The 27,742-nt window shown below is 40.0% G+C and overlaps 1 protein-coding gene across 1 annotated transcript in view; it reads right to left on the bottom strand.

Annotated features, from left to right (window-relative positions):
- MAP1B (microtubule associated protein 1B) overlaps window positions 1–27,742 on the bottom strand; it is a 75,587-nt gene that overhangs the window by 21,399 nt on the left and 26,446 nt on the right. Inside the window, exon 3 of the mRNA XM_051642073.1 lies at window positions 1,124–1,206. The gene's annotated coding sequence lies outside the window, so the exon portion shown is untranslated. The remainder of the gene's footprint in view (window positions 1–1,123; window positions 1,207–27,742) is intronic.

The raw sequence follows: 27,742 nt of genomic DNA on the forward strand, positions 1-27,742 counted from the left end.
TGGTCTTTCATCAAAGAACAGCAGTGACAGAAACAGCATTTCCCAACTTTTGGCAGTTCTTTGACTCTCCCTCCCAAAACACACACACACACATACACACTCACACACTTAATAGCTTTTTACTCTGAATGTCTGACTGTACGAGAAGCTGCTAGCCAGCTGATCCCCTTGCTCCTTACCAAGTACCTCTAGTGCCTTATAAGAGATTTTCATGCACAGTTTTTTAGTGAATGAGCTGCCACTAACAAAGCTGAGTTACTTATTTAAACTTTCACAACATTCAGAAATTTGTTCTGGTGTCCTTCCTCCTGTTTCTGTTCAATATCATTTAAGGTTGGTAACAAAACACGTTTTTCACTACATACTACATGCAGAGTCTCTTCACTTCCCAAATGAAATGGTAGCATGTCAGTGCTTCCCAGCACAGGCTAGCAAATGCAATTATCCCTATTTTTAAAACCTTCAGTCTCACTAGTTAAATTTGTCAATTTTGTCTTTGAACTATACGCTTAATTCTTTGACTCAGCTCTAGTGAGTTCATGAGGAACTGGCAGTCCTCTTCTGGGGCACTCACAAGTGCCCATTGAAAACATCACATAGTTTCTGAAGGACAGATAGATCAACCTAGAGTAATGACTACACAGCTTGTAGTTCTCCTTGAAGACCTAAATTTATCTCAGAGCACTTCCAGGCACTTTTTTCATGTGTAGAAAGGCATCCAGAGCTAACATACAAGGGATTAACAGAAGAAGAGCAGATGTAGTTCCACCACCGCTGCCTCCACTTCATCAAGAAGGGTGTTTGGTGCATTATTAAAGGAATGCTGGGATGAGAGGTTTGTTTCTGCCCTATACCTCTGATGTTTTATCAGAAGTCTGGTAAACCTGAGAGAAAATCAAGGCATGTATGATGTTTTTCATTATATTTGCTCCTAACGTGTGCTTTCATGCACAGTTAGGACCTGCTCTTTGTCTGCTAAGACTCTGAAAAACAGTATTGGGGTTTGTCAGTCACTGTGCTGGTAGGCAATAACTGATATTCAAGAATTGTTTTAACTACATGTGTTTCACTGCTCTCATCCTGTCTGCTAAATGGAGCTTTTACGACAGTAATTCTGACTTACCTCAGTACTAACTGCTTCATCTGAGGGATTGATCAGGACTACAGTTTCTAAGACATCGCTTCTGTGGTGAAGAATCTTCTGGCCTGCAAGCACAGAGAAAAGAAAATAAATTAAATTCTATAACCAGGGTTTAAACCAGCACTTTTCATGAGCTTGTTGTATGTTCTGCAGTGTGACAGCTCTCTGGTGACACGGAGCATCGCACACCAGCCACAGTAACTGCTCTACTGCTCATGTCTTCAGAAGCACCCATGGGAAGTGGTACTGTGGCCCAGAAACACTGCCCTGTACAATTCAAGGTAACGAAAATGAACTGGCAACAGCAGTAGGTTCTGTCCCTTACTCCTGGCTGGATGAGTCCCTGTAACTCACCTTGGTCTCACAGAGCTTGTGTGGATCAGAGACTGGACTATCCATCACCAGTGAGCATCTGGTCCTGTATTTTCATGGACATATCTACACCACAGATACAGCTGAGATTACACAGTCCTGTAACATGCCCGGGTGGTTTTAAGTGAGCTTTCCCCAGCAACTATTAGAGGCTTAACTCCAGCAGCAGGAAAGTCAGCATGGGGCTGCAAACTTCCCCTGCAAGAAGGAAAGTGAATTCTTGAGGTCAACACTGGAGCTGTCTGCCACAGCTAACAAGCACAAGTTTGTGACAGAAGTAAAGCAGCTCACCTTGCCACCCCACTGCCCACCACCACCAGCACTGTCTGGCACAGCACTCACATGCTCTCTGTTGCACACTGTGGGAGTGCTCCCAAGCCAGGCAGTGCCCCACGCAGACCCCCTGGTCCCTGGCTGCACCAGATGAACCAGGTGAAAGCTGGGACCCACCCTGTCAAAACTCTCCTTTCAGCCTTCTGCTAATACTCATTAACACTGGGACATTGCACGAAAATCTCTATGGGACTGGTCAGATACTTGCTTCATCTTCCTCCTGCTTAAAAAAATGAAGCAAGTTATGTTAGGCAACAAGAGTGACCAGGACTACAAATAACTGCTAGCTCCTGAATGAACAATGTCTGGGCAAATTTGGAGCAGCCTTGTGGCCTGCTGGCTTTCACACTTACTAGTCTGCCTCTGTATTTGGTAGTGATATTCATCCAACTGGAAGCAGATGCCAGAAAAACACAACAGGACTCTTAACATATTTTTTTTCTTATGTTAATTGGCAAGTTCTTATCAGGGTGTCTTTCTGTGAGAACAGCAGTGAGATTAATTAGCAACTGTATTGTCATTCAGAAACCCAGACTGGCAATTAGTCCAAAAAAACCGAAAAGGCTGCCTCTTCCAAGCAAACTGCTTGGTGCAGTATTAATCAATTAAAATAATTCTGCTTAAAAGGAAGTGCAAAGGGACACAGAACAAGTCAGCTATTTGCCAACTTAGAAAAACTCCCCTGTAAAGAGATGCAATATAACGAGGCAGAGAAGGCCTGCGCTAAAAGGAGCTCTGCATTCCTGAGAGAATCAGGAGGCTGGGGGCAGCCTGAGAGGGTGGGCAGTCAGCCTTTCCCACACCCCTGCTGCCCCCCAGCCCTTACCCTGGGCAGCCCCCCAAGGCAGCAAGCCCTGTCTGCCCCAGTGATGCTCTTCTCCTCCTGCCCTGCCAGCATGCCCCCTGCTCTCCTCCTCACCCACCCAGCTCACACTGTGCTGTGTCCTTTCTTCTGCTCTGGGGAATTTCTACACTTATAAGCACAAAAACTTATAATCAAATTGCATAAAGCGATGGAAAAGGAAAAAGAAGAATGTTCCTAAAATGTGAGATTTGTCTGTAGTTCACTCTCTTGTGCATGGCAGTCCCTAGAGACTTGTGGATAATCATCATTTGAAGAAACCTAGTTTTCTGAACACATATTCTTCTTGCTGTACTGCCTTGAAAGAAAGAGATACACTACTTTACAAAAGAGTAGGAGGGCGGGTTTCCCTCTGCATCATCTAATTACCTTTGTAATTTATTTATTTTTTATATAGCTCAAATTCCTTCCCTAACTGGAATGCATATATAAGGCTACATTCAATAAAGCATCCATATGGCTCTGTTAGCAGTGACTCCTTCAGAAGATGCTCTGCAATCTGATATTTTAGTTATTCTGCAGATTTTCCTCAAATTAAAAGATTAGGCAGTGTTTACTGGATCTAGTCTTTACCATTGGTAAGAAAACAAAGGAAATCATCACCCTTCAGATGTCATAGGTATTTCTTGCTTAACAGTTGGTGACACAGAGCACACAGCTTCAGGCCAGACTAAGCCTCAAATAGGATCAGACATTAGCACAATAAACACAGACGGAAAAGAAATGTAATTAGCCACAAAGACGCATAGCATCCACCTGACTCAGAGGTCTGCACCATGCACAGGGCGCGTGTTCAGAGCTGCAAAGCATGACTGCCTCCCTCTGCAACTCCTCAGCATCAACATGTGTTACTGCTTATCACACCGGGTGGGCACCCGGCGCCGGCAGCGTCTGAGTCAGTACAAGGGATTCCAGCCCACACAGAAGTGGGAAGTTTGTGGTTACTTTCTGGTGTCAGTAACAGTCCCATGTTACTGCCCGAGAAATTAAAAAAAAATATGTCTTTTTAAAAGCTATTTAAAATTTTGTAAGAGCAACACAGGCTTACTGCCCAGACTGATACCCCCAATATGCTCAGCTGGAGTGAAGGAAAGTCTCCCAGTTCAGAAACTATCACAGTGTGGGAGCAGAAAACAGTAACAGCTTTTCACAAACTGCCAAGAGACTGCGACTTACTGAATTACAGATGGAGTTGGAAAATCCAAGACTCATGTAGGAGATGCTTTAAATTAACTCTACTGGATTTTTGCAGCCCATCTCTACACTTTTGACAGAACATTTCTGTGATGTGTCAGAGGAACAAAGGAAGAAAATTCCATGTTGCACAAAGTGTTTGAGTTATCTGATTACAGTTTCTGAAAAGCAAGTCCAAGTCCTATCTAAGACCTTCAGAAATAAATATTCACTAAGTTTGGAAGAAATCTAAGTATCTGCTTACCCCTGATTTTATTAAGTAAAGCTTCAAAGCACAGAGAGAAGCAAACAGCAGGTGACAACTGTTTACAGGGTAATTTCCACACGTATCGTTCCAGTTCCTATGGCTGTAGGATCCCATTGCTCTCTTACCCAGCTAAAAATCAATTACATTTATAGTAAGACTATTGAGATGAGAATAGTGTCAGTAGCATTTCCTAGAGGAGTGACCAAACTTATTTCTAGCTTACACAGTTGATCTTTTCAGGCTAACCAAGCCGTGGGACCCAGTTTTGACAGTGACTATGTTAGATTTGTGCAAACACAAAATGTAAATTAACATAATTAAAGAAAGAAAGCCCTCCTTCAGGTCTTGTTTAACCAAGGATCAGCACTGACACACTTCACCTTGCTGGGCATGCCTGTGCAACACCAGCCCATTGGGATGCATGCTATAGGCCTCTTCTGCTGCCCCTGTATTGTAAAGGAACTTCTGAACATAGAAAGGAGATTGATTCTCCAAAGTGAACCATAAAACATCCATTCCTATAGTTCTTTCTTCAACGCAGAGAAGACGTCTTTAAAAGACAAATACAATCCACTGAGGAAAAGACATTTTCCCAACAGGGCAAGGCTGCATTTGAGAAGTAGCAACTTGCAACCTTTTTCCTAGACATTTCTGGGTATAAATGGCAGGAAAGGCTTGATGTACTTGAACTCCTACTCAAAACAATACCCTGTTTATTGATATCCACGCACAGTAACATCTTAGAAGCTTTAGTCCTCATTGCCTTTTTATCTATGGTAAGCAAGGGCCAAAAAATATCACCAGCAAAGGATTTCATATGAGTATATATGGGGCTTGGAGGTGAGGAGGGGGAACAGAGGAGGGGTTTTGCACGTTGTTTCCATGCATCCACACACTAAAAGTCAAGCCATAGGCAAATCAGACACTCTTTTATGTTTAATTAATTTGGTAAAAGAAAATACGCCTTTAGCAAAAAATGAAGTAATAAATAACCTGAGGAACACAACAAAGGTCTCGCCACTAACCAAGAAGTCAGATGGAGCACAGACTTTAAGCTGCCAATATTCTTAAAATACAGTATTTGGGTTTGTCAGTAACTATGCTGGAAAACAAGAACTGATGTTCAAGAGTTGTCTCAACCACATCTGTTTCAGATTTCCCATGTCGGATGAAGGGTGTCAGAGGTTATCATATCCCTTGCACAAGATATATTTAAAGCAATAAATTCCTTTGGAAAAGAAGGAGCTTTTTGCCTAGCCAACAGTAGCGAAATAACGTATACATTTCAAATAACAAGCTGCTCATTGTTCCACCTTTATTTAATGGAGGCTTCAAATTTGGCCTCTAAAAATATGTGTTAACCTTGTGTTCTGTATGGTTTTTCTCTATTATCAAGAGTATTCAGAGATCTGGATGACTGGTTATCTTTCTTAAACTAGTTGAATAAATCTTCAGCTTTCAAGACAAAGATCAATGGGCAGAAACGGTGAAATAATGCTTTAATTGTGACCAGCCCTCAAACCTAGGCCCAGAAAGTTGTGGTAAACAGGGTCTAATCTAGTTGGCGCCTGGTCACCTGTGGTGTCCCTCAGGGCTCAGTTTTGGAGCCATTCTTTATCACCTTTATCAATGATCTGGATGAGGGGATTGAGTGCACCCTCAGTAAGTTGAGAGATGACACCAAATTGGGTGGGAGTGTTCATCTGCTACAGGGTAGGAAAGCTCTACAGAAGGACCTGGACAAGCTGGATCAATGCGCCAAGGCCAATTGTATGAGGTTCAATAAGGCCAAGTGCCGGGTCCTGTATTTTGGTCACAACAACCCCAGGCAACACTACAGACTTGGGGAAGAGTGGCTGGAGAGCTGCTCAGCAGAAAAAGAACTGGGGGTGCTGGTGGACAGCTGGCTGAACATGAGCCAGCAGTGTGCCCAGGTGGCCAAGAAGGCCAACACTATTCTGGCCTGCACAAGGAAAAGTGTGGCCAGCAGGAGTAGGGACTTGATTGTGCACCTGTACTTAGCTCTGGTGAGGACAAACCCCAAGTACTGTGTCCAGTTCTGGGCCCCTCACTACAGGAAGGACACTGAGGTGCTGGAGGGTGTCCAGAGAAGAGCCACCAAGCTGGTGAAGGGTCTAGAGAACAAGTCATACGAGAAGCGGCTGAGGGAACTAGGGATGTTTAGTTTGGAGAAGAAGAGACTGAGGGGAGACCTCATTGCCTTCTGAAAGGAGGTTGTGACTCTTCTGTCAAGTGAATACTGACAGGACCAGAGGAAATGGCCTGGAGCTGTGACAAGGGAGGTTTAGATTGGATGTTAGGAAGAATTTCTATACTGAAAGAGTGGCCAGGCACTGGAACTGGCTGCCCAGGGAGGTGGTTGAATCACAGTCCTTGGATGTATTCAAGAAAAATGTAGATGTAGAACTTCAGGGCATGCTCTAGTGGCTGATATTGTAGATTTTGTGTTTGTGATGGGGTTTTTTTGTGTTGTTTTGTTTGTTTAGTTGTTTTTTTTATATGGTTGGCCTTGGTGATCTCAGAGGTCCTTTCCAACCATGACTCTTCTGTGATCCTCTTCACGTTCTCCATTGAGACAGGGCCACCAGAACATATTAAGTTTCCTGCTGACCTAGAATGAAACCTAGAGAAACAGTTAAGTGTACAACATTAAGCAAGGTAGTGGGTTTTACAGAGTTGTCAAGGCAAGTTCTCATGTAAAAATCTGGGTTTCTGTATCTGCAAATAAGAAGAAAATTGTTTGCAGACTTGATGGAGAAATTGCTATGTAATGTCCAGGCAGTGGGCTATGAGCACACAACTTCAGAAAGCCCCTTTCAGGCCCACTCTGAAAGCCTTGCAGGTGATGTCATGCGCTGCTTAATCAGTCAGTCTTGTAACAAGCTGACATGATGGGGAGTGCATAAAACAGGCATAACTCCATCTACACTAGAGAAGATTGATTCACTACCTCCAGGGCTCAATTCAGCCCGAAGACTTAATAAATTTAAGCTGTGGACAAGGTAGTTACAGTTATTTTTTCTAGAAAGAATTCTTATATATGTACAGATATCAGAGTAGTTGACACATTTCTAGGTGGAAATAAAACACATACCTGCTAGGATGCTGAGCTGACGTGACAGCTGTGGACAAGAAGTCAGCTCTACTAACATTGCTGAGCCCTCTGACGATGACAAGGATTTGGAAGAGTGACACTGACTGCAAAGTGTGACTGTTTTATTTGTAATTATTTAAACCTGCTTGCACTGAACACAATTCTCAGCTCAGATTCTTAACTAATGTTGTATGTTTTTTATAGAGAATTCTGTGTTGTCTCCACCAAGCTAGGTTAATATTTCTTGCATCTGATCTGCTGGAATACTGAACTGTGTTGTGACTCTGAAGGAAGCATAAATCCCTGTTTTATCTTCTCCCTTTCCTAGCATAAATGGTATGCATATTCAAATTTCATATGGTTTATCTGCAATCCGGTGATAGCTAAACATTTTTCCTTCTCACATCTGACCTGAAACAACTATAAACGACAGGTCCTGAGAAGCAATGTCCTACAGCTTATTTGTTTTAGGATTATTAATTTTATTATCACACTTATTTAATGAAATAAGGATAGTTGCATATAATTTCATTTTATCTTTTGGGTAAGTCCTTATCTGTCAGATTCCATTTGGGTTTACATACTTCCAGGTAATAATAGAGCCCTGAAAGTGGAAGGCTAGACAGAAGACAATGATGCAGCCTGAAAAGTGACTGCAAGATTCACCCTCAAGTTACTGTACATGAACCCCGCCCACCAATCCTTGCTCAGAGCTCTTGAGCTACAGTAAGGGATAGCAAGCTGGCCTGTTTGCACTAATATAAATAGCTACATTCCTATCTTCTGCCTCAAACTTGTACTTCTAATATTTGCAGACTTAAGAACTACACTGTGCTAGGAGCTACTGCAAGAACTGCAAGTGGTCACAGGGGATTCCACCACTCTTCAATTTTTTCCCACTTAAATCTCCTGAAGTAAATAAAGGCATTAAATCATGTTTTTAGATACCCTGCTAATCAACAGACTAATTGTATCAACTTTTCACACTAAAAATTGATTTCTTGCACTGTTTGCCAACTTTGAGTGACATCTAATTTGCTACCAAAATACAGTCATTTATCAAGTGGAAGCAAGCTGCTGGCCTTTCACTGCCATCTGTTAGTGTCAGGGACAAATTATTACCCTCAACTGTCATTCCTCACCTTCAGAAACAGTATTTTTTACATAATTCTTGATGTTTTACCATTTCGGGGGTCTATGAAGGACTGCTAAAGCATTAAAAATCTTTTCTGAACAAAGTAATACTATAAAAAATACTCTGGAAAAGAAGTAGAAGCAAATCAGTCTAAAGCACAATAATACTAATAATAGTTTATATATTACATTTTTAATGCCTACTAAAATAGGTTTATGTCCCAAAAAGGGCATATGCTGAAAAACTGAACTAAGTACCCTGGAGATTTAATTACTGATTTAAATAAGACTCTGGAGGGGAGTGAAATTTAAAACCAAGATTGCTGAAGACCTCAATAAACTCAGAGTCAATGAGAACTGAACCTCCTGTTTATACACTGAGTTTGCAGCAGTAGTGGAATCCAGTGCTCCTGATCAATGGGCTCACTCTTGACTTTATCTAAGGAAAAAATATATCCACTGGTCAGTCAACAGCATCAATCTGTGCAATGAGTTCAGCTGCAAGTTACTGCTATTGAGCATTAAAATCCTCCACCGACAGGAAAAAGATAAGTCTCTTCTTGGAGTGAGTGACTGTCTTTAACTATTGGAATACTTCTTTGATTAGGAAACCAAACATTCCTCATCCGTCCTATGATAACCAATTATTCCCAATCCCTGTGATTTCATATTTCTACTGGAACTAGCCAATACCCTGACCAGCTGTTGTAGACATAGTGGGTCCTTGGTAGCAGTCTTTGCTTTCTCATTTGATGCCTAATTACTGCTGTAGTCAGTCATGGGTGACTTTGAACTCAGCCATTTCTGTTCTTTCATTGACCTGTGTCATTTACAATCCAGACAGTGGATACAGCTGAAATCCCAGAAGCCTTGTCTGCCACTACTTGGCAGCACTGTAATTTCAGTGAGAGGATGGCAAGTAAAGGATATAAATGTGAACTGGCACAGCTGAAATTATGCTTTGCAGACAGGTGAGTGCACCTTTATGACCCTACTCCAAGAAATGATCTCCTGTAATTATAGGAAGGGGAAAACAAAGAGTGCTTAGAAAGCAGCACAGTTTAGTATCTGGGCAGAAACAGGGAAGAGGGATGGCTGTTTACCACAGGGCCATGCAATGTCCTTAGTCATGAGAACTAAACTGTTCAAGAGCATGTCTGTAGTCAGTGTGGCTTTTAGAAGCAAAAACACCATCCCAACCCAAATGTCTGATGTGAGCATTCATCATCAATTAATTTAGCTGGACTCACCATCTCCCTCAGGAATCACCCATCTAACCTTGAAACAACAGGTTTCAGAGACAGCTAAAAGACCGCTGGACTCATCAACATGGAAAACTTCGTATGTACCTTCATGTCTTATTCTTCAATTTTTTTCTTATTAAACCTTTTTATATAAATTGTGTAGTCTTTCCTGATATTTTCAAGAAAATATTTAGTACTTATTAATGCTCCATATAAAAAGAAACACCCTAAGATACTCCTCCAAAATATTCACAGTTCAGAGTGGCATCTTGAAATACGTATTTTAATCTAGTTTAGAGATATTTCCGCGTTTTGATTTTGTAGATTGAACGTCTAGAGAAACCCAGAGCAACTCTAGTATCTCAACATGTAATCTCTGAGTAATTACTTTCACAATGAATTTTATCTTTAGAATACATCTGATAGGTGTAAAAGGATTTTAACCCCATAAAATAGATACAAATAAACAATTTCCAAGGACATACAGAAACAGAAGCCTGCATCTTTAGAAGCCAATCAGAGTGGTGCAGTTACACAATCTTTTTTATTCCGGAGATACCTCAATGTGTTGTGCATTAAAAAACAGTGAATACTTTCAAAATTATGCATGGTGGATTATCTTTTTTAGACACACCCCCCAAGTCACCTTAAGCTACTTCAGACAGCTGAAATTTGTCTGGCTAGTAAGATTCCTGTATTATTTAACAAACAATAATGTTAACACTGTAGACCTTGAAACTCTAGTGACGAATTGCAGCAGAAAACAAAAACCAACACTCAATTTGTCAGAAATTTATATGGGACTATCTAGACAAAAGCAAAGGAATTTAATACTTTCATCTCAGTTTTCGTATTCATAAACTTGAGGCAGGCAAATGTGAAATTCTTTTGAGTTACACATCTCCATTATAAGTAATAATCTTAAAAAGCTGTTAACAGCAAGTCAGTACATGAATAGCATGTATACTATGGTCAGCTCTATGTTTTTAGGCTGTAACTCTTTCATTGCTTCAAGTTAATCTCTCTCCTGCCCTTAAATCTTAAATGCACAGCATATGGCAAGGGCAGCTTTATGATATGCTGCAGAACTGATCGGTGGATGAGGAGCTGCAGTTTTCAGCTGAGCACATTGCCCCAGTACTGCATAGAAATTGGCATCTGACTCACACTGCGATGGGAGATTGCAGTGGTGCAGAGCTGACTCATTGTTCCTGAAGGTCAATCAAAGTCTTTGTCTGAGCCTGCATTTGAGAATATTACTAGCCAGGGAAAAGAAAAACAGCCGCACAACATCAGACTTCTTCCAGAGACAACCTTTTCTGTCTAGGAAGAAGGAAACTTCTTCTTTTACCACTAGAAAGCCTCCTGGACCCTGAAACTAAAATAAACCTTAGCAGAGTGGACCATTTCCCAGTAAAATTTTTTTGCAATAGCTCACACAATGCAATATTTTAACTTTGCTAAGTTATTCAGAAAAGGGATCTTTCACATCCCAACTTGGTATTTGTTGTCAAATAGCCAAATAAAATCTTATTTAGGAAAGATACTACTTCTTTCTCAGTACCCCTGTGGCTCATTAGCTGCCACTCCACTGCTTATGAACAGCACCATATCGCATAATTCACAGAACGGCTTAGAAGCTTTAGTGTCCTTCTGTTGTACCATGTGCCTGACACATTCACATTACAAACAAAACTATGTACTAGGCTGTTAAAGATCTGCTCATCAAAAGAAAAGTGCTTGGGACTTTTTCCAAGGGCTGCTTTTTAGGAAAATCAAAAATCTGATTTATTTTAATGAATTTTTATAACAAAATATGATTGTTCCATTCTGCATTAAACAAAAGTGCCTAACTCAAATCCAAGTGCACTCTATAGGAAAATTGCCACTGAGCTCAATGAGGAATTGAAAATGTTCTCCAAATATAAATATCTGGTATTTAAAAAGAGATAGGGAACATCAGCATTATGTTTCTTGTTCATGGAACTTAAGGAAATAGCCAAGAAGCTCTGCATATTAAAAAAACCCAAACAAAACCAAAACAACCTCAGTTAAATGTACATTATTTCCTTTCTAACACTATTGCTAAAACCTTCTTACATCCTTCCATTTCAGCTCCCTGTGCTGCTCTGTCATTCTGCCCTCAGCATCCCAACTGCCAAGAAAAGGAAGTTTAGTCAAAGTTTTTCTTTTCCTTTTCTCTACAGCACTCTGTGGAGATGCTTCCTTGCACTTCATCACAATTCCCACCATATGGAAAAATGAGCACATCAACAGCAGGGAAAAGCTGATGTAAATGCAAAACAGGCAGCAAAGGGTAAATACTGAAATGAGTATTTCAGATTGCCATAGCCTACTTACTAGTGGGTTCTCCTCACTAAAGCAGTTGAACCCAAACCCAAAGACCTAACTAAAATCCTCTGGGGGTTATTTCTGGTCTTGGTCTTGCTGCATATGCAAATTACTGCATGTGCAACTTAATTTTAAGTTCATCTGCCATCTCTGCTGAAAGTCAGACAAGTCAATACCACCTATAGGGGTTTCATGTGGCAAACTGGTTCTTTCCTTCAAACACTTTTGCTTCTACATGCACTTATAAAGTTGTTCAGTTTATAAATAATTTCTTTCCCCTCCTCCTAGTTCAAATCAGACATTGATTTCCTTGCTTTACAGCCCCAGAGAAATGAATGACAGATCTGTCTGCAAGCACAGAAGGCTGTTGCAGGAGCACTTCTCTCGAGTTTAGACATTCAACCTTGCAATATATAAAATTACTTACGGTTTAATCTTCCTAAAGTCTGGTAATAAGTAAGTTTTCTTGGGAAAATCCCCACAGTCTATAACCTAGCCTTGATGTTTTTACTCTAATGGTAATGATGTACTAATAAAAATCCCAGGTTTGTCAAAATACCTCTTTAAACATAATTTACCTAGTGGTGCTCTTCGAAGAACTGTTAAGTTCTTCCACAAGTAACATCCAGCTTTATTGCGGTTTCCTGAAGACATGACACAACCATTAACAACTGTACTACAGTGGAAAAATTATATTTTTGAATACTTGGGTTTACACTTGTGTGCTTTAGAAACTTGACATTCTCTTGTATGTATTTTTACTGTCAGCTAATTTACCAGCCTCTGCAAAACCTAACAAGATGCTCTGTTTGTAAGCCTTTAATGAGAGCTGGGTTTAAGCTTTTCGCCTCACAACCATCCAGGTTTCCAGCTCCATGGGACAACTGGCCCAAACCTTTTATTTTGCTTTACATCTAGCCAGTGAAAAAAGCCACCATGACAACTAGTGTTGCTAATCAGTTTCTGGACCTGACTTTACTGTCCTGTTGAAGCAGCACTTGCTTCCCTCTTCGGAAAGAGGAGAGCAACTGCTCTATCTGAAGGCAGAGATCTTGCACCGCTAAAAGCCTCAAAACACCTTCATTCTCTGATTCTTTACTGGATGTGTGCAATTCTCCACTGTCAAGGTTTTATACAAATCGCAAAAGTAATAGGAAATCCATTGCCTATGTGTACAATAAAGGCAGGTACTATTAATCAATTCCACATTTTACCAAGAAGAAAATGAGGAGGCTCACCTGCCAGCTATATGTTTCAGCACAAAGCAAACATCGAGACTTCAGGCTTTCATTTCTGGAATTAAAACAAGCCATGAAGTCCTCCCTCCAGTTTTTTGCCTTAAATTTTCTGATTATGTGCTTGAGTACAACTAACTGGACAACACTCTAAGACTCTAGGACAACATCCTGTAACACTACCCTGTAATTAGCATATCAAAAACAGGGAGGAAAAAAATGGCAAGGATCTTCAGGAAATACAAACCCATACCCAAACAGTATCAGCAAAAGTCAATATCTTTTCATACCTAACTCTGAAATTTAACAAAGCAATTACCCTAATTTGGTTGGTGGAAACTGTAGTATCAAAAGGGAATGTATGAAAAACAAATAGTGATAGCTCATGTTCTCTGATACAAGAGAAGAATACCTGCTAACAGAAGGCAATGGTCTTGGAAATCAAAAATCAATGAACCGGCAAGTGTGAAAGAAAAAGCTGGCCTTCTGAATGATGAAGTGTGTGGACTCCAGAGGTCAGTCAGAAGCCTAGCTTGCATTCTTTTTGTATTTACATGCTCTCCCTGCATGAACTTCTGTATGGAAAACTAAGTGAGGAACAGATCTAGTTCTGAAAAAAATACACTTTAATCTTCAAGTGTTTGAGTTACCATTTCTGATACCCTCTCTTACTTCCAGTCTTCTTCCTAGGGAGAAGCAGGTGACCCCTAGGAATAGTTCAGGCAGCCTCTGAGTTGAGAACCAGATGACTACCCTTGCTGACCCTTACACAGAACAGCAAGCTTTTACAGGAGGGCGCTGAATTCGCACCTACTGAAATAGTTTCCTCCTGCTGATGCAAGAACTGCTGTGGAGAACTATGTAATCTAACTAAGTAAATGTCCAGCAAACTCCCAGGAAGTCCACTGCAATGCTCAGTACACATCAAAACTAGTTAATTTACAATGAAATAAACAAAAAGCTCCTCCTGTCATGGAATAGAAAAATGTCTAAGTAAATACGAGATCTGCCTCAGATTTTGTCTCTTGCCGCTAAGTCTTCTTACCTTTTCCTAAAGCTTCATTGTTATTTTGGAACCTCTAATCACCCTTTATGCCTCAAAAATACAAATCTCTGAAAATGCTTAATGTAACCCAGTGGGAACAGCTGTAAAAGTTCAGCCTGATCCTCTGTGAAATTGTTGGAAACCTTTAGCATACTATGATTACTTAAAACTTTAAGGTCTGTTCTTCCTTTTATGTGCATGCTTAACTCCTATTAATGCCAGTGCGTGTTATGTGCACACAACAATGGAAGATTAAACTGTTAGTTGTTTAAGAGGTAGTGATCAGTCCTGTGCTGCTTAAGTGAAAAACCTCAAAAATACAGCAAGTACTGTGAGGAGTTAATCTCATTACACACTACTAATAGCATTTGTGGCAGTGTTTGCTTCTTAAATCAACCATAGGTGACCACCTGGTGCCCTTTAACTGGAAAGCTGCTTCCACAGCACATGCACAGATCAGTCTCTGCTTAGGAGATTAATCTGTTAGCTGCTATGAATCTATTCTCCTGATACTTTCTTCCCCACTGAGCACAACATATATTTTTATTTTCAGTTTCCATATTTGTAACTAAACAACAGAGCATTTAAAATTTATTTGTGACTACATAAGTTGGGGTTTTTTGTTTGTTTTTCTTGTTGTTGTTGTTTTGGTTGGTTGGTTGGTTGTTGGTTTTGTTGTGTGTTTTTGTGTTTGTTTTTTTTTTTCTTTGTTTTGTTGGAATTTTTTTAAGAATTGTGGTTCAAATGCAACGTGTTTAGTTAGGAATTAAAATACTGTGATTTTTTCGGTTCAAACTTCACAGTCTTGCCTTGTTGTGTTACCATATGATTTGCCTCACCTAGTACTTTCCAAAAGTAAAATTGCTGCAGGACTAATTTTAAGTATGCTTCAAGACAGCAATCAAGAGAAAATAAAGACATTTGTGAAAGAGAAACTAGTACACTGAAAACCATGAGATGTCTCTTTCATCAATCAGCAATGTCTTGTCTATAGAAGCTATTAATACAGTTCTTAAATATATATATGGTAGACTTAGTGCTTACCAATTAAATCAGCAGAGTAATGCTGACTTGAAACAGCTAGTTACCTAGCCCACAAATCATTTTTACTGCAGATTTGAACAGAAAGGCTACTAATCACTAAGCAACTGCTCAGAGTCACCTACTGAATAATTAAAGCTGGTTTCATCATACTGTTAAAAATAAAATTACCATTGGCAACTCAACACATCTGCATCTGAAATTAAAAAATTTACAAAAATAAAACTTAAGAAAAATACTTTTTCGCACTAGGTTGATTATTAGAATTAATTCCTCTGGATTGCATCCAGTTGTGTGAAGCTTCAAGGTACAAGCAGGAAGAATGGTGATCACCAACTTTTAAAAGAAATTTAATATTTCTAATTACTTTTCGGCAATTGACACCAAGTAGCCTCCAGCATTGTGAAAATGAGACTTTAAAGATAATTAGAGAAGATGCGCTTACAAAAGTGTCCAAACTGAAATCTAGAGATGTGTTGATAAATGCTATTAACAGAGCTGATGTGTTGATATAGATGTAGGAAAATAAGGGCTGCAATTAAAGTGGAAACACTGATGAAAGAAATGTACAGTACTTTAATTTAGGATGTTTTAACAGATGTGTTGTATCCATATTCCATCTGGCTGATAATGACTGACAATTATAATTTATTAAACTGGTTGCTCTTGAGCAATACTGGGTGGGTCCTAGAGTTGTAAAGGTTCTGTTTAAACCTGGGGATCTAGATAGATGCAGATTTTTAAAAAGAGCCAGCCCACTTTCTCATGTATGAAGATGGTCCCTTCTAGTCTCTGGCCCCTCTACCCAACAGGCTCCAGGATTTGCCATTATGTCTGTGCACTGATAGCCCCTGCAAACATGCTTCAGGAGTCCTCCAGTCTGGAGGCTCTTACCTGTAGCCCCAAGGGTTATACTGTTGAAATTACCTTCATGCTGTGTTTCCCCAGATAAAAAAATAAACCTTGGTAACATGACAGCCAGAGGAAAAAAATCAAACCAAACCAGGTCATGGGAGTTTCTCAAAAGATGATGATGTGCCATAACATGGAAAAACATCTGAGTTCTCACACAGATGAGAATGAGGGAGTGTGGTATCAGTAGATGGAGTAAGGAGAGTTTTGTTGAAATTTTGTAAGAATAAATACTTTATCAATAACCAACATTTTCATTTTTATCTCAAAAATTCCTGTAGGGGTTCCCCCCAAAAATTCCGCAGAATCTGGAGTGACAAAAGTTGGAATTTTATAGCTCTTGGCATATATAGGATTTGGATACTAATATTCATTTGGATGTCCATAACCTTGGACAGGCACGCACAAAAGGAAGCACATTCTAAGCTCAAACCTTGAAGATCACCATTGGAAAAATAAAGAAAAAGACATTTTCCTGATTCAGATATGATGGTGTAACATCATGTGTTGTCTAAGAATAGATGTCTACAGAGTAAATGAAAAAGCTAAATCCAAAGTAGCATTAGGACAGTCAAGTGCTGTACAAATTAAGACTGAATGTGCCTCAAGCCACATCTGTCTTATGGTGAACAGTACACATTGGGTCTGCACATGTGGCAAGAAGCAAGGCAACATCACTGTTGCACAAAGGGTAAGGCTTCACTGTGTTATCTCTGTTTCCACATATTGCCTGCATTTCTAAACCTAAGGGTAATTTCTGGAGACCTGCTCTTCAGACAACAGTCAGTGTGCAGGTTTTATTGTTTGTTTTTTTTAATTTTCAGCTAATATATACAAAGACTCTCTTATCCAACTTAGAATCATAGAATCATAGAATCATAGAATGGTTAATGTTGTAAGGGACCTTAAAAGTCACCATGTTCCATCCTTCCTGCTATGGGCAGAGATACCTCCCACTAGATGACTTTGCCCAAAGCCTCATCCAACCTGGCCTTAAACACCCCCAGGGAGGGGGCATCAGCAACCTCCCTGGATAATCTATTCCAATGCCTTACTATGGTTGGGCCTCTGGGCTCTGAGCACACACTGGTGGCTCATATTGAGCTTCTCATCTACTACCACGCCCAAGTCCTTCTTCTCAGGAATGCTCTCCAGCCATTCTTCCCCGAGCCTGTATTTGTGCCTGGGGTTGCACTGACCCACGTGCAGGACCTTGTACTTGGCCTTGTTGACCCTTGTGAGGTTGGCACTGGCACCTCTCCAGTCTCCAGTCAAGGTCCCTCTGGATATCATCCCTTCCCTTGCAGCCTACAAATTGGCACAGGATGTGCTCCATATCCCACACTTCTCATTACTACACAGTTCTACCCAGTCTGATGAAATCTCCCCCAATCCTGAGAACTGTGTACTTCTCTCACTTGAAACAGAATGGGCACAGCACAACACTGAAATAGGCCATTTTTAAGCACCTGGAAAAAACCCAAAATCCAGTGATTATAAAAAGAGCTGTTGGTTACAGTGCCCTTCACCACATAAGCCCAGCAATGTATGTTAAATCCTCTACACCGCTGCTCAATTTTATGAATGCTTAGGAAAAAACTGGATATGACAGCTGGTAGGCATAGGGCATGTGATTGTATCTTTACATACAGAGGTTATTTATTCCTCGTATATATCTAAGAAAGATAAAACTAAAAACATACATGTCTATCCTTACACTGGCTCTGCACCACTGGAAACATTTAGCACTTACCCCAAAGCTGCTTGTATACACCCAAGTTAAAGGACAGAACTAGAGGAAGAACCATTTACTGATCTGCAAGGCTTGGGGGTTTTAGAAACAAAGCTCACCCTCAGGAAGAGTGGGTATCACCCAGACACCAGAGGGCCTTGTCACTGCCTCAGGATAGTTCAAATCAGCAATCCACAGGGAAACTGCATCTCAGTTTTAGGACCCCATCCTCCGTGATGATGGGCAATGGGCTCGGCTGAGATCAGAATGATGCACCAAGGTGGGTAAATTTGCTTCCCCATCACTTCTGGGAAAAATATGGCGGGTCAGAGCCAGTGCTGTAAGTAATCACTAACAGGGTAAGAATAAACATGATTTATATTTGAAAGTAATGTCTCTGGCCTTCTCCCTAACATCCCTTACTTCCCAGCTTGAAGGTCTCAATAAGATTCCCAGATTTCCATTGAGTCGTCCTTGCCCCATTTTCCAGAAATACTGTGAAACAGTACATATGCTTTTGGTTTTAATTTAGATGACAACAAAACACAGGCTAGAGTCCAATCAAATCCTAAGCACAGATATTGTCTAGTATGAATATTAGACCCTGACACTAATATTTCATACATTTATCAATAAAACCCTCATAATGATAGCTACAATTGAAGAATATACTTTCTTTTTCATGTGCCACAGAAGGAGAACAAACAAAAAATCCCAAGAAAATTGGCCCATTAATTTGCAAACTGTCCTTGGCCTGGTTGCTTTAAACAAAACCAGAAGTTCTTTGGCACAGCTCTCATTGTATATAGATTTAATCTATTTGCTGTTAGTGAATATTTCATCTTGGTATGCAACTGCACACAGATGTCTGCTGTTCCCTCAGGTCAAAGCATGCGGACTTATATTTTATAGATGTATCATTAAGCCACAACATGTTTGCAGTTAGTTCAATGTATTTATCAATAGCCTCCTGCAACTCTCCTTTGAATGCTATAAATTGCTTTCAGGATCTGCATAGGGATACTGAGAATTCAGGTGGTGTTGCAATATTTAATTAATGAAGCTTTCAGAAATACTTTATAACATTCAACTAAGACAGACCAGACAGTTCTTAAAAATACTAAGGGCTTATTTATCTTCAGAGTTTCAGTTTTCAAGCCCATGAGTTGTGCATGCAAACTACATTTGGGGGGAGGATATATTCAGGAACATAAAATCAATTAGTCAGTCTGACTTGAAATTTTAATTAAATCAATACAGTCCATCCTATATCAGGATATTTTCCCCTCACTTGACTTCTATATATTAACATTCCTCTGAAACAGTGCTTCATTCTCTTTTCTCTGAAAGTTGATCTATGGCAACATTTATATGGCCACATTTTTCTTATCTGCTCCAAATATATGAGCTCTTATCACCTCACCGTTGTCAGACTTGCTATATATGCTATTCTACATCCATGTCCATACTCATGATTCCTGTAGTGCCCTCCTTTCTCTCATTTTAATCTCCAAGAAAAATATTTATTGCCTGTCTTAGCATCAGATAATACATTAAACAATTATCAAACCAGAGCAACAATAGATTAATTTAAATTACAGATTGCAGTACATCTTCAAAGTTTACATGGCAGCAAATTCTGGGCCTTTCCAAATACTAAAAGATCTTAATTCTCATTCTTAACAACTTAATTCCAGCTTTTGCTTTGTGCCTGTGAGCTGCAAGCTGCAAGAGCTGCAAGCAGTTCATGCTTGTGCACTGAGGCGTGTAACAATAAGTGATAAGAGAAACATTCCATTATAATTTCTATGGTTATACGGATGTGCTTGGTTCTCACTTGTTTCAATTTTGTAATCTCAAGGACAAGCAAGTAGACACAGTAGCCATGACTAGATTACCATAGGGAGAAAAAAATATGTAAGTAGGTTAGTCCATACTGTACATGCTCAAAAAGATAATTCAAGCAAAGGCACACCAAAGTGATCCCTGAAGACCAAAGACCCCCACAGAAGGCCCTCAGAGGCTCAAAAAGGATGTGTAATTAGAATGCAAATATTACAACTAGTTCCAGGAAATAGAATGCAACCCAGGAAAACTAATGTATATGTACGCTGTTGAACAATATTGGCTTCGCTTGTTGCAACTGACTCCTGGTGACTCAGAAGGAAATAGGAGAATGGTAAGCCACCAGATCCTCTGGGAAGGTTTGGTTGTCTTACCTTACAATGGCTGAGGTGGCCCCCAACTTTACACTTTGAGAGTGTGAGGAGAGTGGGTGTGGGCAGTATGAGCACATCAGGCCACAGCTGTTGCTACAACTTACGACCTGAGTAAGTGTCCATACCTCAACTGTGCAGACCTTTGTCCTTTGCCCCACTCCTTGAATAGACTGGGGGAAGGAAGCCTTTGTACACAAGTCCCTGATAATGTCAGTCTTACATTGTATGGAAAACAAGTATTTTCTGCCAATATTTTAAAAAGAGAACTGAATTTTTACACCACATTCTATTCGGAAATTGTGGGTGAGCAAAAGGAAGATAAGATCTGACACATTTCACTTATATCTTAAAAATACTTCATCTGAGGGAAAAAATACATTTTAGCAGAATATGTGTTTTACTGGAAGGGTATTTTCAATTAAAATACACTTAGCTACAGTATTTGACAAGCTTTACAATCTTTCTTTTTAGTGAATGATGCCAAAATTCTACTTCTGGTTTCCTTTCAGCACTCCTTCCAGCTCACTTCCCTAGCTCCTGGGGATGCTTGCTTGCTTTATTCCTGACAAAACCTCTGCAAGCCACAGGGACCAGGGGTTAGTCCCTGTGTGCCAGATTCACATTTGGAGTGAGTGCCATGTTTCACAGCTGCAGCTGTTGGCCTACTGTTTCTGCCATTGTTTGCATTACAAACAGAGTCAATGAACTACAAAATAAATTCAAGTTCTGCATAGAAAACAAATGCCTTTTATAAATCTGACTCAGCTGCTGAAGTACCGAAACATGGAAAACGTGGTAAGATTGCACAGTCCATAATACTAAGTAGCATATCAGGTGAGATCAACAGTATTTATATGTCAAAAACTGTAATTAAAAAAACCACTTTTTCTACAGCTGGTGATAATCTAGTTTTCAATAAGTAATAATCTCACAGAATCACACAGAATCACCATGGCTGGAAAAGACCTGTAAGATCATCAAGTCATCAATCATCAAGTCCAGTCTATGACCTAACACCACCACATCAGCCAGACCATGGCACTAAGTGCCATATCCAGCTTTTCCATGAGCACATGCAGGGACGGAACCTCCACCACTTCCCTGGGCAGTCCATTCCAATGTCTAATCACCCTCTCTGTAAATAAGTGCTTCCTAATATCCAACCTAAACCTCCCCTGGAGCAGCTTCAGGCCAGGCCCTCTTGTCTTGTCACTAGTTGCTTGGGAGAAGAGACCCACCTGACTACAACCTCCCTTCAGGTAGTTGTAGAGAGTCATAAGGTCCCCCCTGAGTATCCTCTTTGCCAGACTAAACAACTCCAGCTCCCTCAGCCTCTCCTCATAAGACTTTCCCTCTAGTCCTTTCCCCAGTTTTGTTGCTCTCCTCTGGACTTGCTCCAGCACCTCAATATCCTTCTTGAAGTGAGGGGCCCAGAACTGCACACAGTGCTCAAAGTGAGGCCTCACCAGTGCTGTGTACAGGGGGGAATTATGCTCCTGGAAATTAGGAAGCAATACTGGAGCATTAGGAAATGCTCCTGCTGGCCACACTATTCCTGATACAAGCCAGGATGCCATTGGCCTTCTGGGCCACCTGGGCACCCTGCTGGCTCATGTTCAACTGGTTGTCAACCAGTGCTCCCAGGTCCTTCTCTGCCAGGCCACCCTCCAGCCACTCTTCCCCCAGCCTGTAGCGCTGCCTGGGGTCACTGTGGCCAAAGTGCAGGACCCTGCACTTGGTCTTGTTGAATTTCAAGCCATTGGCCTCGGCCCATGGACCCAGCCTGTCCAGTCCTTCTGTAGCTTCTTCCTGCCCTCCAGCAGGTCGACACTCCCCCCAGCTTGGTGTCACCTGTGAACTTACTGAGTTGCACAGTTTAAACACATTAAAATATGATTCCAAAAACAGTGCAATAGAACAAAAATTAAGGCTTAATAACTCTTCTTCCCCCAAGTATCAAGTCTGCCTTTCTAAGCTGGAAGTCTGATTAATAATTCAGATTGATTCCTAATTCAGACCTATTCTTGTGTCCTTTAGGTAATTTCTCACTTGCAGTGATTCAGAATTTGTAAGCTTACTTTGGAGGTTAGTGTCAGATATATTGGAGAAACTGCAGGCAGTGTTACAACTGGAGATTCTAGAGGGAAATAAAAAAGGCAGGAAAGTCAAAGAGAAGCTGCAACATCTCTATGCAAACTCCAGGGATATTATCTATGACAATGGTCAAACACAACCGCAGTTTATATGCTTCATTTTGGCATGGCAGCACTTCTGCAAGGTGCTTCTACAGCACTAGCATATCTGCAAGCAGGCAGGTCTTCTACAGAGAGCAGAATGAAGAGCTCTCTCCCATCTTTACCTCAGCTAGCCACTCTGGCCATTCCTGCTGTAAACACATCATTCAGTCCTGCTTCTCCTCATAGACTCCAGTGTAATTTAATCCTATTTGTTCTACCCTGTTTCTGAACAGCACTGTCATCCATGCCCTGCTGTACCCCCAAACAATATATATAATCACCTCTGAATGCCAAAGAATATTTCTGGCAAAAAAAACCCTATTCCCTGGGGAAAGGGCAGCACTGGAAATTGAAATGGCCACAGTGAGTGTATGGCTATGACATCAGACCTCTTAAGCTGATGGCTGGGACACTAATAACAAGAGTACTTTGCTTCATAATGGACCTCTGGGTTACTCAGTGCACCCTCGTGTGAATAGTTAGGCATCAGTCCTGCACTCAACTCTCTTTACCTTTTTTTTTTCCTCTTGAGGTAGACCTAGACAAGACATCTTTATAAAACAGTGGCAGAATCAAGGCTACTATGCTGCCTTCTAGTCCCTAATGGGAAATGTTCAAAGGACAGCTAGGTCCTGCAGGGACTCATTTAGTCTCATCTCTCTGTAAATGTCAGGATACACTTGCAGCTGTGGTGACTCAGCGAGGCACAAAATCAAGGTCCTCTCCACAGAGTCTCTCATGATATCTTGCAGAATAGCTTGTGTGTCACAACTGAATTCCTACCCAGAAGTAGTTTGTTTTCCACCTTCTTAGCTGCTCCCTGGCTAATATATTTGCTAGTTTTTGTGATAATTTCCTGGGTGCTGTTAATAAAGTCGTCACACATTTTGGTCTACGTTGTGTGTCAAATAAGGTAATGTCTGTTTACTGTTTGCATTTCTGTTTGTAAAGTTGTTTAATGAACACTTTAAAAATACTTGTATTTTCGAACTTGCTGTGCACAAGGGCCTTTGTTCCAGTTACGGCTATTGTGCATGATAAAAATAACGGGAATACTACAGAATATAAGCTACTGTTCTTCTGTATAGAGACAACTTGACTGTGTATATTTCTCATTCACCATCTATCACAGATACTGGAAAGAAAAAACATCCTAAGCTACAAAGAATAAAGGCCTTCAGACAACAGAACTTTTTCCACTGCCTTCAGTGGGAGCTGGACAAATTCACTAGAGAGCTAGACGAATGACAAACAACAGTCTAGAAAATATGTTTTACAAGATAAAATTACAGGATTTTTCACACTGCCAAATATATTGTAACTTGCTAGTCAGCAATTCAAGGAAACAATGCTGACAGATTTTCAATTAATTAATACACTGAGTGTGCACCACAATGTGAATTCTCCCATGACTTCAAGAATAAGTTAATTGTGAGTTGGTTCTTGGTCTAATATTGTGAACTCAGACATAAATTATTCACTCTCTCGCATATAGTTCTATATCCCATCTGCAAGTTACATGGAAGTCGCCCCCAGGCTCAAATTCCACCTAATGTAAATTGGTACAGCAACAGTGAATTCAGTTATCCCGTGTTTAGCACACACTTAGCAATAGGCCTAAGAAATTCTACTCAAGAATGTCTTTAGTAACTAAACAGCTCCTGTGTACCAAAGTTTGCAACATATGCATGCAGTAGCAATCCCAGCATAAACTCTATGGTTCACCTACCAGATGGATTAAGACCTGTAGCAAACAGTATAAAGAAAAAACAATATTTCAGTATAATACTAAAAAACAACTTAAAGGCATTGGTCTCATGCTACTAATTTAGACCCAAGCATCTGCAGATAGGTGATCCTTTTTTTTACCATTCAAGCTTTTCTGAACAAAATCAGATTAAGGAAAGAAGTCAGGGGACAAAGGGAAATCACTATAAAATGATTATGCTAAAACATAAACACATTCTTAAATCTTAGAGCCAAATCTGTAAGTCCACTTAACGAGCCACCCAAGTTACAAGTTCAGGGGTAGACCCAATGTTGTAGTGGTATAAGTATTGTGATACTAAAGTTCAAACATTTCAGAAGACAGTTTCTTGCTTGCACATCAATTTAGTGCAGGCGTTAGCTTTTTATTGTGTCTTACGGTAATGTTTAAAATGTACTTTTAATACTTATATTTGGGAAGGTGCTAATTACTTTACCGTTTAACTTTCATGGGTGCTTATTTCTCTTAAGTGTATGTGCAAATCACCACCCAGACTGACATCCTTCTTTAGTCCACAAAGAAACAGTAGCTTCTAGTTTATGTGCTCTTCATGTTGAAGATAAGTCCTATCGCTTCATATACTTCTCCAGTGACAACTTAAGGAAAAATGATCAGTGAAAATAAAAGTTATTTCACTTCCCTCTCTTACCTCCTAGCACTTCTGATTCTATTAATGCCTGTCCTTTGTGATCTCCTGTTGTACAGCACACAGCTTATCAAATGACACAAAAATAATAATAAAAGAATATTGTACTAGAGTAGAGAAAGGAGTTTTCTAAATATAAACTAACTGTCTGGTCAGACTTCTACCCTCATCCCCAAGGATAAATGCTGTTGTCTTATGACATCTCTTGACTTCTTGCAGAGCTGTCTCAAGCACTACTTGCAACTAGTAATTAGCCTAGTTCTCAGGTGTCTTGAGTGTCATTAGAGGGAAAAAAAGCAACAGCTCCTACACAAAGCTATTTTAAAATCAACTGCTTCAATTCTAATATTTAATACATTGATTGTAATATTTTAATATGGTGCTGTAGCAGCAGCATATCAGAAACATAAGGATAAGCAGCTGCTCGAGGCATGGAGGAGAGCTGGCTTGGCAGAAGCCTCAAGCATCTCATATGCAATATCACTTCAAGTAACAGACAAGAGGCCCAGTTGAAGAAAGTGATGTCTGGGAGAGGAAAAGTCAACCGATTCGATTTAAAAATACCGCAAATGGATATTAACAATCTCTTTTTCCTTATTTTTGCTATCAAAGGACTACAGAGTCAAGAGCTCCCAAATTTGACATTCAGGTGGCTTTTGCATGCCCTAACAAAGAAAATGGCATGTGACTTTGTCCTAGGGCATGGAAGAAATATCAGAAGGAAACTGCTTGAATTAAAAATTTAAGACATTTTTTCCATTTCAAACCTTTGTATGTTCTGCTATTTCTTGTCTTCCTTTTCCAGCTGACATTAACAAAGTGAGTAGGAGAGGCTCTCTTCTGTCTGGTTGTTACTAATAGGTGAAGTCTGATTTAGAGAATCAAGAAAATTTAACATATTTCGCAGAAGGTTGAGATAACAAAAAGAGAACCAGTAGGTTCCTGAGGGTTTCAGCCTTCATTTCAGTTTATATACTTGCACCTTGCAATGGAGTACACAATTATTCAAGTCCTTGGATAGTGACAGTAGTAATATTTCTATATTTGGAACAGCCTGAATATAGCATTTTCCAAATAATTAATTGGAATTGAAGCAATCAGCACATATTTGGCTTATGATATCAAAAAGTGACACAAACTTATTATATCTAAAGTTAAACAAGTAAGGTTTAGATTTATCATAGAAAGATTATATTGGATTAAGAATATATTAATAAGTATTATTATTTATAATTCTGAGGGAGAATAAAACAAGTGGGATTAAATCCCTGGGAACACTAGTAATTTTTAAGGAAACAAAACCTCAGTTTTCACTCTGCTATTTTCCTTTTCCTTTGCCACTGCCACTACTGTCAGGAAGTTATCTCACTGCTGATGAGGCTTCCAAAAAAGGTATTTAAGATAAAACCTTGAACAATTTCTAAGACTGGAGATAGTTAAAAGTACTTCTCATTGTTTCTGTATTTTTCATGTGGTTTTGTACAATGAAAATATATCATTCAGTCTCAAGGTATTTATGATCAGTATCTGCACTCTGACATACTAAAGCAGCACTATGAAGCTCAAGGAAGCACCACTGCAAGAGACTTCAGAAATACAAACACATTTTATCCGTAGCTTAAATAAAGCATTATTTACCATAGCAAAATTTATTCTAAAAACCTGGACCTAATTGTCCCTGTGAGGTTAGCTGGAAGAAAAGACCCTCTAGGGCATGAAATACCTCCTTGTAGAGAAGACAGCACTGGTCATCTACCCCCAAGACACCAGGTGCCATTGTTTGAGGTGTAGCATTGTTCTGGGTGGGTTCAGGGATGAGTGAGGACATACTGCTCCTGGTCCTAACCAGATCCAGGGACAATCTGTGTGAAGAGGCCAACAGGCAGGGTGTGTGAGCTTCCTGTGCAGTCAGACCTCGCAAGTACAGATGTCAAGACACGATCAAGGATGATCTCTACATGTGCCACTGCTGCTTGGGACTCCAAAGACAAGTCAAAACAACTTCATAGTTAGTAAGACATAACAAGACCTCCAAAGCTTTGAGCTTCTGATCATGGAACTTTCACTACCTTCACTACTTTTAAGTCACAAGAGAATAACATTTTAATGCATCAGAGTGCAATTACTTTGAAAAGGAAAATAACTGATCTTCCATTCTGTTTGAAGACATCTAAAAAAAAGCCCCCCAAAATTAGGGACTGTGCAAAAATCATAGAATAATTTTGGTTGGAAAAGACCTATACGATCACCGGGTCCAACCATTAACCTAGCACACTGTCAAGTTCAGCACTAAACCATGTCCCTAAGCACCACATCGACATGTCTTTTAAATACCACTAGGGATGGTGACTTCACGACTTCCCTGGGCATATTGTTTCAGTGCCTGACAAGCCTTTCAGTGCAGAAATTTTTCCTACTACAAAATTTAAACTTCCCCTGACAAAATCTTTTCACAGGAGGATCTGAAACACATCACGATGCACAAGTTTCCCTTTCCAGTAATAAAAAAGACAGGTTTTAATCATCTATTCAAACTAGCTCTGGCAGTTGGTTCTTGGGGACTCTCATCTCACACTTCCTACTTGCAGAGCACCAAATGCACTTCAGCTGAACTTAAAGAATTAAGTACTGTCTGTCCAATTTCACTAGTTCAGTACATTGGTAACAGAGCAGAAAATAAATGAAGTTACCAGTGACAGTAGTATGGCTATTAAGTTCAGATTAGTCACTTAGAAGAAAAGAATAAAATGTTAAAATTCTGTCCTTCAAAGTCTAAGGACTTGATGTGTAGAAAACAGATCTTCTTGCATACCTTCATGGGTTTGAACTTACAGCTTAAGGCTTAACACACTAAGGCTTACACTTCAGCATTTTACTAGCCAAGGAAAGATTAAAGAATATATTAAGTGTTCT

This window comes from Apus apus, chromosome Z (genome assembly GCF_020740795.1).
Source record: "Apus apus isolate bApuApu2 chromosome Z, bApuApu2.pri.cur, whole genome shotgun sequence".
In the NCBI taxonomy this organism is placed as follows: domain Eukaryota; kingdom Metazoa; phylum Chordata; class Aves; order Apodiformes; family Apodidae; genus Apus; species Apus apus.